This window comes from Benincasa hispida, chromosome 9 (genome assembly GCF_027475165.1).
Source record: "Benincasa hispida cultivar pf3 chromosome 9, pf3_genome.v1.1, whole genome shotgun sequence".
Classification (NCBI taxonomy): domain Eukaryota; kingdom Viridiplantae; phylum Streptophyta; class Magnoliopsida; order Cucurbitales; family Cucurbitaceae; genus Benincasa; species Benincasa hispida.
Genome location: NC_143486.1, coordinates 46,578,759 through 46,595,854, shown reverse-complemented (window position 1 = coordinate 46,595,854; position 17,096 = coordinate 46,578,759). Strand labels below are relative to the sequence as shown.

Here is a 17,096-nt window from a genome sequence, read left to right as displayed (position 1 = left end):
GCTATGCGATCGTTTGCGTTCACGAAAATCTGCACAAGAAGGTGGCCGCATAAAGCCGATGCATCAAGGTGAAAGCTTAATAAATCATGATGGGACAGAAAGCTGATGATGGTCGATTCTGAATTAAGTTGACAAGCCATTAACGACACAATTTAGCAAGTACACTCAACTTTTCGGTGACAATTATTCGGCACATCAGAAAGAGAATTAATGACATCCCATCAGTGCAATCATTTGAGAGAAAAAGCTCTTCACCATGAAGCTCTATAAATATCGAAGGCCACCTTTGTTAAAGGAGTTCGTTCGTTCAGTTCGATTTTTCATTCCAGCTGAGCCATAGAAGATAGTTAGCCTTTGTTCATAACTTCCTTATACTTAGAAGGTAGAAGCGAGAGAAGAGAGAAGACGCCGGAAGATCGTCCTGGGCAGCTCGAGAGAGTGCCAGGGAGCATGGAAAATAGAGAGATGGTCGATTCTTGTGAAAGCAAGAATATCTTTTGAGCAGAGTAGAGAAGAATAGTGTAAAAGCCTTGGGAAGCAAGAAATTGCTACCAGGCTCCTTATCTTTATTTCACATTGTCATTCTGTATTTTGATTTCATATATAGAATGGAATTTGCATTTCTACATCTGTTCACTCTCTTTACAATACGCATGAGTAACTAAACTTTTGAATGGGTTGAGAAGTACTTAGCTAACATGACCTAGGATCTTCATTGCATGCGATCATCTTGTTTTATGTTGTGCCCATCACCCCTTTAGAGCTACTCAAGAGAGAGTCTAAAGAAATAACCTAAGATTTGAGAGAGCTAGGTTAGAATCTAGAATTGAGAAAGTAAGATTAAATCTGTATAAGCAAGAGATAGAGACTTAGAGATAAGCTCTGTTTGCCAACATGCATCGCATGCACCCTAGAAATAGGTTATGGTAGTATGCGGTCGCCTTGTGTGTGTGTGTGTGCGCCATTCATCATCGCATAGACAAGAATAGAGGCTTAGACGTAAGTCCTATAGACATCATCGCATACATCACATGCGTTCTAAAACTAGAAGCCATAGCATTTGTATTGAAAGATGACTTGATGTTGTATGTATGTAGCATGATCGCATAACATGAACACAATCTTAGGAAGTGTTAGCTAAGTCCCTTCTCAACCCGTTCCCTTGCATACTCATTATACTTTCGTATTATTAACTCTTTTCTCAAATCTGCCGCATAGTCTCTATACTTTAAACAACACACCAACCAACGCATTTTTTTATTTGTCACCGCGAAGAGATCTAAAATTACCATCGCATATTGTTTCATTAGTCCCTGTGTTCGACCCTGGACTTACCAGGAAACTCAGTAGGATTTATACTTGGATCTTGCTGAGAAAAGTTGCATACACAATGCACATTCCACTATCGCATTCTACACAATTATTTCATCGTATTAACCATGCATCAAGTTTTTGGTATCGTTGCCAGGGACTACGACAATACAGATTTTTGCTAACGGTAACTTTCTGATTTTCTTTGTAGACTCTTCGTCTCTATGCACTACTTCTCCTTAGGTAAGGGAAGAAGCGGGTGTCGTATGAGCGAAGGACAAAATCCTGAGCCCGATTACGACCCAGAGATTGGGAGAACTTTCCAAAGAAGAAGAAGAGGCAACCGCCAACAACAACAACAAGCGAAAAATCCAAACATGGTGGAACAACCAGAAAATGGAGCACCAAATGCAAATAATATCATAGAGAATCCCATCCTATTGGTAGACAACCGCAGTAGGCCCATCCGAGACTGTGTCGCCCAACCTCTATGATTTCTCACAAGGAATCATGAAGCCAGCTCTTGATGGATCGAGGTTCGAAATGAAACCAGTGATGTTGTAGATGATCCAAACTGTCAGATAGTTTGGCAGTAGGTGTCGCGAGGATCCGTACGCCCACCTCCGAAGTTTCATTAAGATCTGCAACATGTTTGTGTTCCCAAACATCTTTGCTGAGGAGGTTCAATTAACATTGTTCCCATTTTTGTTGTGTGACCAGGCACGAAAATGGGCTTATTCTCTCGAACCAGGGGAGATTACATCATGGGAACAAGTAATGGAGAAGTTCATGAAGAATTATTTCCCTCTGACGGAAAACGCCAAAAGGAGGAAGCTGATCACTAATTTTGAACAGGATATTGACGAATCGCTCAATGACGCCTGGGCGAGGTTTAAGAGGTTGGTAAGAGATTGCCCGCATAATGGCTTACCAGATTGCTAATAGATGGAAATTTTCAACCACGGATTGAACCCAGCGTTGCAGATGGCTACCAATGCGGCAGCAGCTTGTGGTCTACTCGACAAGACATATGACGAGACAAAAAATATACTTGATCACATTTCAAAAAATCACGAGGACTGAAGAGAAAGTGATAAACGACTGAGAATTAAAGATAGTGACGCAAATAATGGGGTCATCGCATCCCTACAGAACCAAATGACTACGATGATGAGTTTGATAAAAGGCATCGCAATCAATAGCACGGGAACGCATAAAGGGCAAGTCAATGCAATCGCTCAAACAACCATGAGTTGTGTCACCTGTGGAGAAGCATATCTGATTGAAGAATGCCCAAGGAATCCGCAGTCAATATGCTTCATAAAGAATAACCCTTTCTCCGATACGTATAACCCCGAGTGGAGAAACCACCCCAATTTCGCGTGAAAAAATCAACAACAAAGCTATCAACCTATGGCGTAAAATGAAGGGCCACAAGGATTTTTCCCGCAAACAAATGATCAACTGCAAAATCAAGCCAGCAGTTTGCAGGCACCGCAATATTCACCTTTAGAGAGCTTGCTGAAGCAGTATATTGAGAAGAATGAATCAGTGCTTCAGAATCAAGCGACGTCCATCTGAAATCTTGAAATTCATGTAGGATAGATTGCGGGCGAACTCAAAAATAGACTGCAAGGAGCGTTGTTGAGCTCAACTGAGCTCCCTCGCAACTCTGGGGTACAAGAAAGGAACAATGCTTAGCAGTCTCCTTGCTAAGCGAAAAAAACGACAGCAGAAGTAGGGGAAGAACCCATCATGACCAACCCAAATATGGTGACAATCAAGAACCCGTTGATAGATGACTCAGAAGAGCCTAAGAAGATGAACCCAGAAGTTGCATCCACCTTCAAGCCTTTAGAACACGAAACAGAAGTATAGCTACCACCATTCCCTCAAGGATTAAAAAAAAAACAGAATGATGAAGGAAAGATCGTTACAGTGGCAGTAACGCAAAATACTATGATTCCACCAAAAATGTACTACCCAGGAAGCTTCACGATACCCTGCTCAATTGGAGAGGTCTACATTAATCAAGCACTATGTGATCTCGGAGCGAGTATAAACTTAATGCCGCTATCAATCTTCAAATGATTGAATATGGACAAACTAATGCCCACGACAGAGACTCTCCTGCTTGTGGACAGATCCCAAATACATCCTGAGGGAGAGTTGAAAGATGTCGCAGTTTCAATTGACAAATTCATTTTACCAGCAGACTTCATCATTCTGGGCTATAAAGCGGACGAAGATGTCCCCATCATATTGGGACTACCATTCCTCTCGACTAGTCGCGCTCAAATAGATGTGCACAAGGGGGGAGATCGTAATGAACGTCAATAGGAGAAAAGCTCCAGATTGAGGCAATCAAGATCCTAGAAGATCGAGAAAAGAAGAGAAAGCCAACTTGGACGTAAAAAGCCCAGATTGAAATAAGCAGTCCTTGCGTTTCTATATGACTCAAACTCATCAGGGACACAATTCTTTTGGAATATCCTTTTTCCTCTCAATGATTCATGAACTTTCGTTACCCTTCTTTTATCTGTTATTTGACCCTCTCGATGTTTTCTTTGCAACGATCGTGGTGAACGATTACGGAGGAGCTACACGAAAGACGTAACCAGCTTATTCCATCACCGCAATCGAAGAAAGCAGTTCACCGCAAAGAAGAATGTGATCACACATAATGTGGGCGACAGAGCAAATTTGGGGGTTGTATCTTTCCTTGACTTTGTTTATTCCAAATTTTGCTCTATCGCATATCATTTTAACTTTGATAATTTTATCATCGCATTCTCTTTAGTCGGCGCAATCATTACATATTGATTAATTTAGTAAGTCACTTCATTGTTTTTCTTTGCCAATTATGATTTCAATGGTGAAACACATGCCTCTATTTTTCACATGTACTAGAGTCAACTTAATTTTAAGACAGTCAACTCATGAAATATTTCTAAAAGTTAGTGGTCCACCAGCTTTCTTTCAAACTGACTTTTACAAAACTTCCTAAGAGCATCGCATGAATTATTTCAATCTTTCAACAATGAGGACATTGCTGCCTTTAAATTTAGGGGTGCGGTATTCATTTTCAACCTTGCTATTTTAGGTTCTACACAAAAAAATCATAACATTGTGATCGGATCCTACTCGTAGTTGGATGTCCACATGACACACGAGGGGGCAAGCCAAAACGAAGGTAGGAATCGTGATCAACGCATAAATAAAATGATCGCAACTCCGCTGTCAAATGGGTCATGAGTTTAGACTGAGAAAGAGTGTCTTGCTCGTAGTTGGATGCTTGCATGACACACGTGGGGGCAAGCCAAAACGAAGGCTAGGTACTTAGATCAACGCAAGGTCATAGAAAAAAATATATCTAAAATATGCAAGGATAAAAATCATTTGAAAATACCCAGTTGAAAAAGTTTTTTATATAAAATAAATCATGCAATGCCCTGGAAACTAATAATGTCTTTTTGAAGGGTAAACTTGCGGTCCCTATATTTTAAGAAGAGACCTGTATAAGAATTAAGGAAATTTTGGTACATAGGATTTGAATAAGGAAACCTTAAGAAATCTAGGAAAGAAGAAGCTGGTCGACTTTCTAAAGAAAATCTTTAGTCTATGCTTGAAAACAAGCATTGTTTTAAATTTAGGGGTGTGATAACGAGTAGAAATGCACGATATTACAACGCGAAGTTATAAAACAATGAAGGATTGCGATGGTAAAATATATAAAATTACGTCCAAAAACATTAAGTTTATAACATTGCGATTGCATGCGTCCATCGCATTAAAAACAGCTAACTTATATATTTTGTGCAGAAAATGCATTGGTACAAGACGAAATTGCGATCCAAAGAAATTAACGTTTGAGCACATTAAGAGATTGCGACCACAAGGCTATGTGATCATTTGCGTTCGTGAAAATTTGCTCAAGAAGGTGCCCGCATAGAGCCGACGCATCAAGGTGAAAGGTTAATAAATCACGATGGGACAGAAAGTTGACGACGGTCGATTTCGAATTAAATTGACAAGCCGTTAACGACACACTGTAGCAAGTACACTCAACTTTTTGGTGACAATTATTCGGAACATCAGACAAAGAATTAATGACATCCCATCAGTGCAATCATTTGAGAGAAAAAGCTCTTCACCCTGAAGGTCTATAAATACTGAAGGCCACCTTCGTTAAAGTTGTTCGTTCGTTCAATTCTGTTTTTCATTCTAGCTGAGCCATATAGAAGATATTTAGCCTTTGTTCATAGTTTTCTTATACTTAGAAGGCGGAAGTGAGAGAAGAGAAAAGATGCCGGAAGATCATCCTAGGCAGCTCGAGAGAGTGCCAGGGAGCATGGAAAACAGAGAGAGGGTCGATTCTTACGAGAGCAAGAATATCTTTTAAGCAGAGTAGAGAAGAACAGTGTAAAGGCCTTAGGAAACAAGAAATTGCTACCAAGCTCCTGATCAGGTGATATTTCTGTTCTATGTGCTTACCTCGACGATGACTCCGAGGCTCCTTCGAATTTGCCACAGCCCCGCTGTTATCACAATAAAGAGTGATAGGCAAATCCATATTTGGAACAACTTCCAAATCTGTAAGGAACTTGCTCAGCCAAACAACCTCTTTAGCTACTTCACAAGCCGCTACATATTCGGCTTCCATAGTGGAGTCCGCGATGCATCTTTGCTTGATGCTTCGCCAAACTACAACCCTTTCATTCAGAGTAAACACTGACCCCGATGTCGATTTGTGAGAATCTCGATCGATCTGAAAGTCAGAGTCCATGTATCATGTAAGGATCAGATCCTTATCTCCATACACAAGCATGTAGTCCCTTATTCTTCGAAGATACTTGAGGATCTCTTGACCGCCGTCCAGTGATTAAATCCTAGATTAGACTAATACCGGCTGACAATCTCTACTGCATAGTAAATGTCGGGTCTGGTACACAACATTGCATACATCAAGCTTCCTACAGCAGAAGCATAGGGGATCCGTCCCATCTTCTCAACCTCTTGAGGTGTCTTAGGACATTGATCCTTAGATAGAACGATTTCATGCCTGAAAGGTAACAAACCCCTCTTGGAATCCTGTATCCTGTACCTTATCAACATTTAATCAATGTACGATGCTTGAAACAGGGCTAACTGTTTGTTCTTGCGATCCCGAATGATCTAGATCCGAAGAACATACTGTGCCTCACCAAATATTTCATTTGGAACTAGGCAGCTAGCCAACTCTTAATGTCAGTCAGATATCCTAAATCATTCCCAATGAATATGATATCGTCCACATATAGTACCAGGAAAGCTACTGAGCTATTGATGATTTTCTTGTAAACACAAGTCTCATCAACATTCTGGTCAAAACCAAACGACTTCACAGTAGTGTCAAATCTGGTGTTCCAAGATCGAGATGTTTATTTCAACCCATAAATGGACCTATTAAGCTTGCAAACTTTTTGCTATTGATTTGGACCCACGAACCCCTCTGGTTGAGTCATATAGATGGTCTCCTCAAGATTACCATTAAGAAAGGTAGTCTTGACATCAATTTTCCATATTTCATAATCATGAAATGTGGCTATGGACAGGAGAATCCGGATAGACTTAAGCATGACAAAGGGTGAGAAAGTTTCCTCATAATCAACTCCCTCAACCTGGGCATAAACCTTTGCCACGAGCCTAGCCTTAAAGGATTGCACCTTTCCATCTACACCTCTCTTTCGCTTATAGATCCACTTACACTCAATAGCTCTTATCTCATCAGGTGGATCAACAAGCTCCCAGACATTGTTGAAATACATAGACTCCATTTCCTGGTTCATGGCCTTAACCCATTCATCTTTGTCAATATCCTTAATTGCTTTCTTAAAAGACAATGGATCCTCGACCCCATCATTTGTAATGACGTTTTGGGCTTTAGTCAAACCCATGTAGTGATACGGTGGGTTCATAATTGTTCCTTGCTATGGTGATTCTCTCTAGGAGTGTATTGTATAAACTAAATTGAAGAATAAGTTCTAAATGTAAGTGATGCATTTATGCTTTGATGTGTTTAAGTAAATGTAACACGTTGGGGCGTCAGATATTTGCAGCAGAATGCACACAACTCTTTCTAATGACGTTCAAGTTTTCCTAAACCAGACCCAAGTATAAATCTAATTTAGGTTCCTGGTAAGTCTAAGGTCGAACTCAGGGATTTAGTTAACCAAACGCAGACCTTGCGTTGTATCTACTGTAGGGTTTTCCTAAATAAATGTGAGAAATGTGTTATTTACACTAAATTGTTGTGCCTGTGCAAGAGATGCAAAAGAGTTGAGTAGTCAGTGATGGATCATGTGAGAATAGAGTTTAATGTAAGTGGACGTGTCGGTCTAAGATAAATGTACATAAACTAGGATGTGATATGGATGAGATGGAGTGATTTGCTTATCTTTTGTTCATTCGTTAGACTTCATTCAACATTTCTCAATGCGAATAACATACAAAACCCATCTCTAGGATGCATGCGTCTAACACAGAATGCAATAGACACCAATAAGTCTATCTCTAGCTGTACTAGGCGTCCTACTTGATGCAGCTTAGTTATTCTTTCGAACAATCTAAGTTAAAGATGCTTTTTACCAATTTGTCAAGTTGGCTTGAGCGTTGGAATGAAGTTTGGCATAAAGTATTAATGCGTTCAACATAAACAAGAAATAAACAATGGCAAGTATGATGGATCAAATATATGAATTTTATAAAGAAACAGAGAGTCTTTACAAAAGTAATATTTAATCAAATGAACTGAAAGCGATAAATGAGAAGAAGGAAACTGAGTCAAGCCAAAGAATACAATCTCTTGTATTTCTTTAGCTCAATCTCGTTGTGTACAATCACTTGTATAGGAATTGGATGAAGTGTCTTTCTCAAGAGTGTCTTCCTCCACTCCCTGACCAGCGGTGGTGGTGATTCTCAACCCTTCTGATCATCTGGCACCACAGCACAACTTCTAAGAACAAAAACTATGACTACAATATACAGAGAGTAAGTATCTTGATAATTTCTGAACTTCTTCACTTTGGAGGGACTTCATCTATTTATAGGCATTGGTCACGTCCACTTGGTGAATGGGTAGCATTAAAGTCCATATGCTGGTCAGTATTAAAGTCCATGCCCTGATTAACCACCTGACTCTCAGATGCTTTTCGGACGCCGCCTGCTACGTGGAAGCTTTTTAGACGCCGCCTGCTGCAGGTGCCCATACTTGCAAGTGGTGATGTGACAATCAGCCTGGAGCAATGAATCTTCTCTACGTTGAACTCCCTCCGATGCACGGCCCATGCGTTAGAGCTTTTCTTGCGGCACTTGTCTAATGCGATAGTGTAAATCCTTGCATTGAAATCCTGCAATACAATGCGTTAATGCCGCGATATTTAGTAATAAAACTTCTGTTGCACGAGTTTGCTAATGTTTGAATAAATCCATGCATTTCTTCTAAAAATGAGGAGAATCTATCATTAAAAACCTTAGTTGTTCCAACTTAAGAGCAAAAATAACTTGTATTTCTACAAGTTATCACCACCCCCAAATTTGAACAATGCTTGTCCTCAAGCATTCCAAAATTGTTATCTCCTTTGTCTTAAGTGTGCAAAGTTCGCCTCTCATCATATTCAGTCATAAGCTTGAGATAAGAGTTTGGAAAATATAACTCAGATTGACTCTTTTCTAAAACATTCTCGTTTTTTTCTAGATTGGACTAATGTTTAGTTTCAGATGCAGTAGGCCTTTTATCACAACTCCTTTCATTTCTCAAAACATTCTCATTTTTTTCTAAACTAGCAATGCGTTAGATGCACTTTTTAATATAAATGTTGGATAAAAAAAAATTATGAATTTTTACTTTACCCATGCGTTGTTCCAAGTATCCCATTTTCGTTTTGGCTTGCCCCTACGGGTCTCATGCGAGCATTCAACTACAGGTGAGAACCCTTCAAAACTAAACTCATATCTAATATTCATGCGTTTCAAGATATGATTTCTTCAGACTAGATAAAGGAGTTATATGAGATGCGTTGGTCTAGGAGACTTAACTTCATTTTGGCTTGCCCCCACGGGTGTTATGTGAGCATCCAACTATGGCTAAGTGTCGATTCCAACTAAACTCAAGCCATTTTAAGGTTTTTCTTTTGAAGTAATGACAGAGGAGTTGCGTTTAACATTTTTCTTATTTTGTTCCCTTTTATTTGTGATGTATCCATTTGATGCGTCTTAACTCGGATTTCCCTCATACCCAAATTTAGAGATGAGCTACTCATCCCAAATTTGGAGACGAGCTAAATCCTCATTGCTAAAAGAGAAACAAAATTTCAAAAAGGCTTTGAGAGTCTAAAAGGAGTTTAAGACTTAAAGCTTGCACGCGTTAGAAGGTAAACATAACCTTTTTAGAGAAGTTCAGCCCTTATTGATTTTCCTAATTCCTACTCTATACTTATAGATTTCATATAGTTGATATCATTGAGGTCAGGCAAAGCACAAGACTTAAAAAATATCTAAAGAACAAAAATCAAGTATGCCAAGGTCAAACGCAAGGAACAAAATGATAGAAATTTCTCATTCATTTTCATAAATTCACATGAAGTAAACAAACAAGTCAAGTAGATACAAAAGAACAATTAAATAAAAATACAAAAATAACCGAACACCCCAACACTCTATTGTGCTGGCGCGTCATCTCTGCATTCTTCCTCAGGGTCTTCATCCATAAAACGTAGGGGGTTTCTAAGATGGGCAGGTAGTGGAGGCAGAGCAAACATTCCAACCAAGACCTGATTGATGTATTATGTTGTGTAAACAAATTGGTCTTGCATCTGTCTTGTTTGCTACCTTAGATAATCCCTTAGAACCCGATTCTGTTGCTGAAAACCTTTGATAGACAGAGCTAATAGTCTGAGCTGATCACTGATAAAAGTTTTCAACTCTTCTAAGTCTACACTGTGTTGAGGTGGTGTTGGTTCTTCATTTCTTCCAACTGGGTCTTCAAAATTTGCTGCGTTGTTTAACCCTAGCCCAGTTGGTTCAAAAATTATTGGAGGAGGCACAAAGTTTGGAATTGGACTTGGTGGGGGCGAAGGAAGGGAATAGGGGATTTACTGATCTACATGAGTTGGTTCTTGATGCGTTTGATCAGGACACCCTTCTGGCGAGGCCAATGGTGAGTCATGGAAAGTAAGATTGAGGGTTGGTTGCGCTTCTTCAGTCGGAAGTTCACGTTCAGCTTCATGTTCTTCATGCTCTGAAGCTTCATCGCTATGTTCAACAATCTGGACGTGTCTTCTTTTGGGGGTGCATTTGGATGATCGAGGCTTGGTTTCCACTTCCTTGGCAGGTAAGGCAGGTTGACGCGGCAAAGCGCAAAGTAGACACCTCACTAACTTTATGTCTATCAAGCAATCGATATCTTCATGATCATCCCCCAGAGGGATGCCTCCGCGTTCGCATAGTGCACAGATCAGCCATGGAAAGTAGAGTTACCCTCGTGGCTTAGTCTTGATGGCTTTGATCTGATCTCTTATAATTCTTCCAATGTCCAAAGGGATGCACTGCATGACCCAATAGGTAGCCAGGACGCAATCCTTTGATAATGTCTCATCATGCATTGTAGGCACGATGCTCCGTTTGATCAAGTAATACCACAAATTCGCGTCTGGAGTTAAATTCCTGGAAGCTAACATTTTTGCCCCGTTTCTCGATGTTTGCCATTTGCTTCTAGGTTTGGCTACCGTCCTTAATGCATCTTCTAATTGGCTTGGCATTGGCTGCTCCAAGATGCGATTTCCTTCTGCATCTGGATTACTGTCAATGTTAAACACTTCGTTTATTTTGTCAGCTGAGAAGCGCACTAACACCCCATCAACAAAAGTTGTGTTCTTCTCCATATCAAACTCACTATTGTAGAACATGCGGACGAGGTTGGGCCAAATACGGGTGTGCCCAACGCAGAACTGATTCCACCCCAATGCATTTATTGTTTCTGTGATGTATATTGACAGTGGGTAGCACTCGGGAAAGAAGCCCTTTTCTACGAGTATGTCACTAAATTGACGCTTTCTTCCCGAGGTCTTCTTAGGTAATGCGTCGATTACCTTGCATTTTTCTGCCGCGTGCTCTTTGTCTTCCTTTGCCAGCTCTCTTAGTTCATTCTCCAATTCCCTTTGGAGAGCTGTCTTCCTTTGCCCTTGCCTTGCGGGCTGATAGTCTTCCAATTCCTGCTCTAGTGCATCGTGCCTTGAGCTATTTCCATGCGTTGCATCCTCAGGGCCGGATGCAGATTGCTCATCTTCTTCTTCCTCCAATATTAACCTTCTTTTCCTTGTTACTCTTTTTAATTTTAAGGGCCCTTCATTCGCATTGGATGGTCGTGATTGTGACACGTCAGGGCCAATTCTCCCTTCTCTATCTTCTTCTTCCCTTTCTTCTCTTAAATCTTCTTCTAGTTCATCTTCAAGCATCATAGCATACCGCTCCACTTTGTCTAATTTAAGTGATGCGTTAGGTGGGTCTAAACGCATCACCTGCTCTTCCTCTTGGCTTTGATTGAGAGACGCCAAGATCCCACCAAAAATCTCTTACTCGTCCAGTCGAGCCAATTCTACCAACTCTTCAAGATTGCGCTCTGACGCAAGACTGTCAGAGGGGGGTATGGGTGGAGTAAATGGAGGGGTGCCTACTGGTATGAGGCATCCCAATGAAGGACATGATGATGGGCGAATGAGGTGGTTGGCTCGAAGCGTCGGATTCCACTAGATAAATGGTGACTAAGTGTTGGATCGAAAGTGGAGGTGGTGGATGCACGGCTGGTGATGGTGCGTTGTGGATGTAGGCTGGGAGTGGATCATGCGTTGCACCCACCATAGTGATGTTTGAAATGACTGGTGGTGGGGCAGGCTTGGTGTAGGGTTTGGAGGTAGCCATAGATGACGGACGCGTCCTTGGTTTTGCAAGTGTTTTGGCCCTTGGTTTAGGGGTAGTTTTAGATTTTGGTTGAAGGGTCTTAGGTTTAGGTTGAGGGGATCTAGCCGAAGAGGTAACGATGGTTTTGGAGGTTTTGGAAGAGATTTTTGTGGGTGCTGTGAAAGGTTTCAAAACAGACGGCCGCTGGGAAGAGGTAGCTCCGCCGTGTGTGGGATTGGTTTGGGCAAGAGTTTTGGTGGTTTTTCTAGGGCTCGGGGGAGGTGAAATCGAAACAGAGGACGAGGAATAAGAGCTTACCGGTGAGTCGTTCCCAAAGCCCACTATAATGACCCAACCCCCTAGGACTTAAGTTAGGCCGTTACTAAATACATGCATGCATGGAACTCAAAACGACACTCGGTTATGGCGAAATAAATGCTAATTAAATAAGTAAGTTCAAAAGACTTTCATTAAATTCAAATACTAAAATAATAGTAGGGTACCCATAATTCATGAAGGATAATAAATAAGTCTGAAAAAAAAATTCTTAAAAGTATGTTTTAAACATCAAAACTAAAAGTTAAGAGAAACATGAAAAGAACTCTAAATCTAATGATACGAAAGCGTAAAAACTAGTCCCAGTGGCTCGATCACGAATTCTGCTTGTCCATCACGAGTGCATCTCTACCCTTACCTGAAACAACAACATGAGAAAGAATGAGTATAAAATACTCGGTAAGTAACCCCACTACTAGGGTCAGCTGGGCATCTATATCCTCTAGATACCCACCTCTGGTGAAAGATATAACTGCTCTAATCCTTATGGGACACATATACACATAAAATAAGAAGAAGACTGAGTCTTATCCTACGGTAGTTAAGTATGCCTACTACCTCGGTGAATCCCGAAGGAAGCACAAACTGGTGAATCCCGAAGGAAGCACAAACTGGTGAATCCCGAAGGAAGCACAAACTGGTGAATCTCGAAGGAAGCACAAACTGGTGAATCCCGAAGGAAGCACAAACTGGTGAATCCCGAAGGAAACAAAAACTGGTGAATCCCGAAGGAAACACAAACTGGTGAATCCCGAAGGAAACACAAACTGGTGAATCTCGAAGGAAACACAAACTGGTGAATCCCAAAGGAAACACAAACTGGTGAATCCCGAAGGAAACAAAAAATCTAATGGGCATCTAACTAATCATTAAGGACATTTGCACAGTCTCAACATCATAATCATCACTGTACGAATCTATGACATACATATAAACCTCAACATCATGGCTCTACAACATACACATATACCTCAACATCATGGTTCTACAACATACATGTATACCTCAACATCATCAGATCAAATACAACCATGGAAGCACATACCATCTCATATTAGCATTCAAGTGTCTATGTGCATAAATAATAATTCGGATCTCGTAACAGAACATACTTTAATCATATTATACTATCAATCTTTCATACTATCATTCTGCCATAACCTTCATTTAACATGCTAGCATACATCTAATGCCTGGCCCGTGGGCAGTTCCAGTAGTAAGATTACTTATCTTGATATTAGGTCAAACCAAAAAGCAATTGAATCTTTGTGAAATTCTTGAATCCTTAATCAAGCTTAAACATAAACCAAGCTTTAAAATTAATAGTTAAGGCCAAATTCCAAGCACCCAAATATTACAAAATATTTCCAGATAATCTTACTTAAGGTGTGGTCCAATTCGAATTCACCTTCCAAACCTCCAATTTTATGTCCAAATAATTTGCAAACCAAACTCTTCTTCATCTTGAATGAAATTCTTGAATCAACCCCCTAATCATAATTTGAAATTAGGCTTACATGATTAAAGTTTGAATCAAATACATACTTCACTACCAATGTCTCAAATAAATTATCCACATATTGCTTCGTCAAAAAAATCACTTCCAACTTTACCAAAATTTCTCAACAACCAAAATTAATCCACAAGAGGGTCATCAAAGCATAAAACTTACCAAAACTTGCTAAAACAAACTCCAACTTCACTGAACAACATCTCGATACCATCACAAACTTGAATCCAAAGTTGAAACACAATGGGTATCAACCAATTGATGTCAAAAGTAAATGAGTATTCAAGAATCAACCGAAAACAAACCCAAACGGCAGAAATCTTACCCAAATCGATAGATCTAGTGATGGCAAAAGCGAATGACGCTTGAGCAGTGGTGGACAGAGGTCATGAAGAAGAAACTGACGCAGTGGCTTTGGGCAGCGTCGGATGGGCCCACGAACGTGAGGAAGAAAAGGGGGGTGGGGTATGACTTTTTATAAAAAAAAAAAAAAAAAAAAACAATAACAATAATAATAATAATAAACCAAAAAAGGAAGTAAATATAATTACATTTAATTCCTTTCCATTTTATACTATTAAATTCCTTTCCGTTTCAAAAGAAATTAATTCCTGCCATTAATTTTCCATTTGAATTTCAAATTGAATAATTTCACACCAACAATTAAATTCCCGCACTTATACTTGAAGTCCAAAATTCCAAAAATGACCTCCAACTAATAACAATTACTGAAATTCCAAATAATAAAGTTACTGAAATTATATTATTACTAAAAAAAATGTACGGGGTGTTACACTCACAATCTGGTTCTGGCTATCTGAGGCGGACGACATTGTGGCCGGAGAAGCTCGAGCGAATCGGAAGCGAGGGAGACAGAGAGGTTTTTTTTTTCTTTCTTTTGTTTCAGAGAACTCGAGAGTGAAAATGAAGAAGAAAAAGGCTTCGAATCGTTGGGACCTTTTATAGGCTGAGAGAGAATTAGTGGCTGACGTCAGGCGGCGCCTGACGTCTGTAATGAATGTAAAGCTGAAGAGATGTCTCAGATTTCTAAATACTCGAGTGTTTTTGTGTTCTCGAGATACGTCCCTTCAATTGGGCCATGCATTAGACTTGCGTGTAATGTGTCCATTATTCCCAACTCGATTATACACAACTTTTAACAAAAAACAAACAAGTTTCAAACTTTTATAAAATCAAAAACAAAGAACAATCTTAAAACAACCAAACATATAAATCAACAAACTCAAACGCATTGTAAAATACAAAATGCAAAAAGATAAGGATAGAGGAAGCGTCCCTGGAATATATGGCGATGCAAACATAGGGATACTTCAACGCGGGCCTCAATTGGCTTCGCGTAGTGCGAGAGATAACTTTTGGCGTTCCAGTCCATCTTCAAAGTAAGGCTTCACTCTCTGGCCGTTGCATTGGTGCCATCTTCTCGCGTTATTTCCATAGATCCATATGGAAAGATTGTCTTAATGATAAAGAGAACTGACCAACTGGATTTTAGTTTTCCTGGAAATAAACGCAAATGTGAATTGAACAATAGAACTTTTTGGCCCACAACAAGTTCTTTCTTACTAATGCGTTGGTCATGCCAATGCTTTGTCTTTTCTTTGTACAGCTTGTTGTTCTCATACGCGCTCAATCGCCACTCCTCGAGCTCATTGAGCTGAAGTTTGCATTGAGCGCCCGGGGCGTTCAAGTTCATGTTTAGCTTCTTAACTGCCCAAAACGCCTTGTGCTTCAACTCTAAAGGTAAGTGACAAGCTTTTCCAAATACAAGAGAGTATGGAGACATTTCCTTTTCAGTAGTGGTGTAATGTTCCTGAGAGTCATTTAGTGTTTTGGACGCGTAGGAGATGGGATGTATCAAATTACCCTTCTTCTACCCTAACATTGTTCCTACTGCCACATCACTCGCGTCGCACATGAGAATAAAGCGTTGCGTCCAATCCAGTGCTATCGGTACTGGAGCTGTCGTCAACGCATACTTCAAGGTTTCAAATGCATCAGTGCAGTCTTCATTAAAGTCATAGGGTCGGTTTGCCTCTAGTAATACACTCAGAGGTCGCGCAATCTGAGAGAATCCTCTAACGAACCGTCTATAGAAGCCGACATGCCCTAGAAAACTTCGTAAAGTTTTAACATTTGATAGTAGTGGAAGTTTTTCTATAACATCTATTTTGGCTTCATCTACTTTCAAGCCAGCCTTAGATACTTTGTGACCTAAGACAATTCCTTCAGTCACCATGAAGTGACATTTCTCCCAATTCAGCACCAAGTTTGTTTCCTCGCATCGAGCGAGGATGACCTCCAAATTATCTAGGCATGACTAGAATAAGTTTCCAAAGACTGAAAAGTCATCCATGAAGACTTCAACGGTATTTTCTAGGAAGTCAAAGAAGATAGCCATCATACATCTTTGAAATGTCCCAGGTGCATTACACAGCCCAAAGGGCATGCGTCTGAATGCAAATGTTCCAAAGGGACAAGTAAACGTAGTCTTCTCCTGATCTTCTGGATCTATCAGAATCTAGTTGTAACCAGAGTATCCATCGAGAAAGCAATAAAATTCTTTGCCCACAAGTCTGTCAAGCATTTGATCGATGAAAGAAAGGGGGAAGTGGTCTTTCTTAGTTGCTGCATTGAGCTTCCTGTAATCCATATAGATGCGCCAGCCCGTGACAGTCCTCGAGGGTATGAGTTCATAATTGCTGTTGACTATCACGGTTGTTCCCCCTTTCTTGGGAACGCATTGGACTGGACTTACCCAGCTACTGTCGGATATAGGATAAATAACTCTCACGTCCAACCATTTTAAAATTTCTTTCTTGACCACTTCTTTCATTATGGGGTTCAGCCTTCTTTGAGGCTCGATTGACCCCAACTTCCCTTCTTCCAGCCTAATCTTATGCATGCAATAAGATGAACTAATGCCACGGATATCCGCAAGCGTCCAGCCTATTGCACGCTTGTGCTTTTTTAGCATCTATAAGAG

At 40.2% G+C, this 17,096-nt stretch overlaps 1 non-coding gene across 1 annotated transcript; it reads right to left on the bottom strand.

Moving 5' to 3' along the window:
- Positions 1-2,133: 2,133 nt before the first annotated feature.
- LOC120087453 (small nucleolar RNA R71) lies at positions 2,134-2,240 on the bottom strand. Its single transcript, XR_005484595.1, has one exon. It is a non-coding gene; the product is annotated as a small nucleolar RNA R71 (small nucleolar RNA).
- Positions 2,241-17,096: the final 14,856 nt, after the last annotated feature.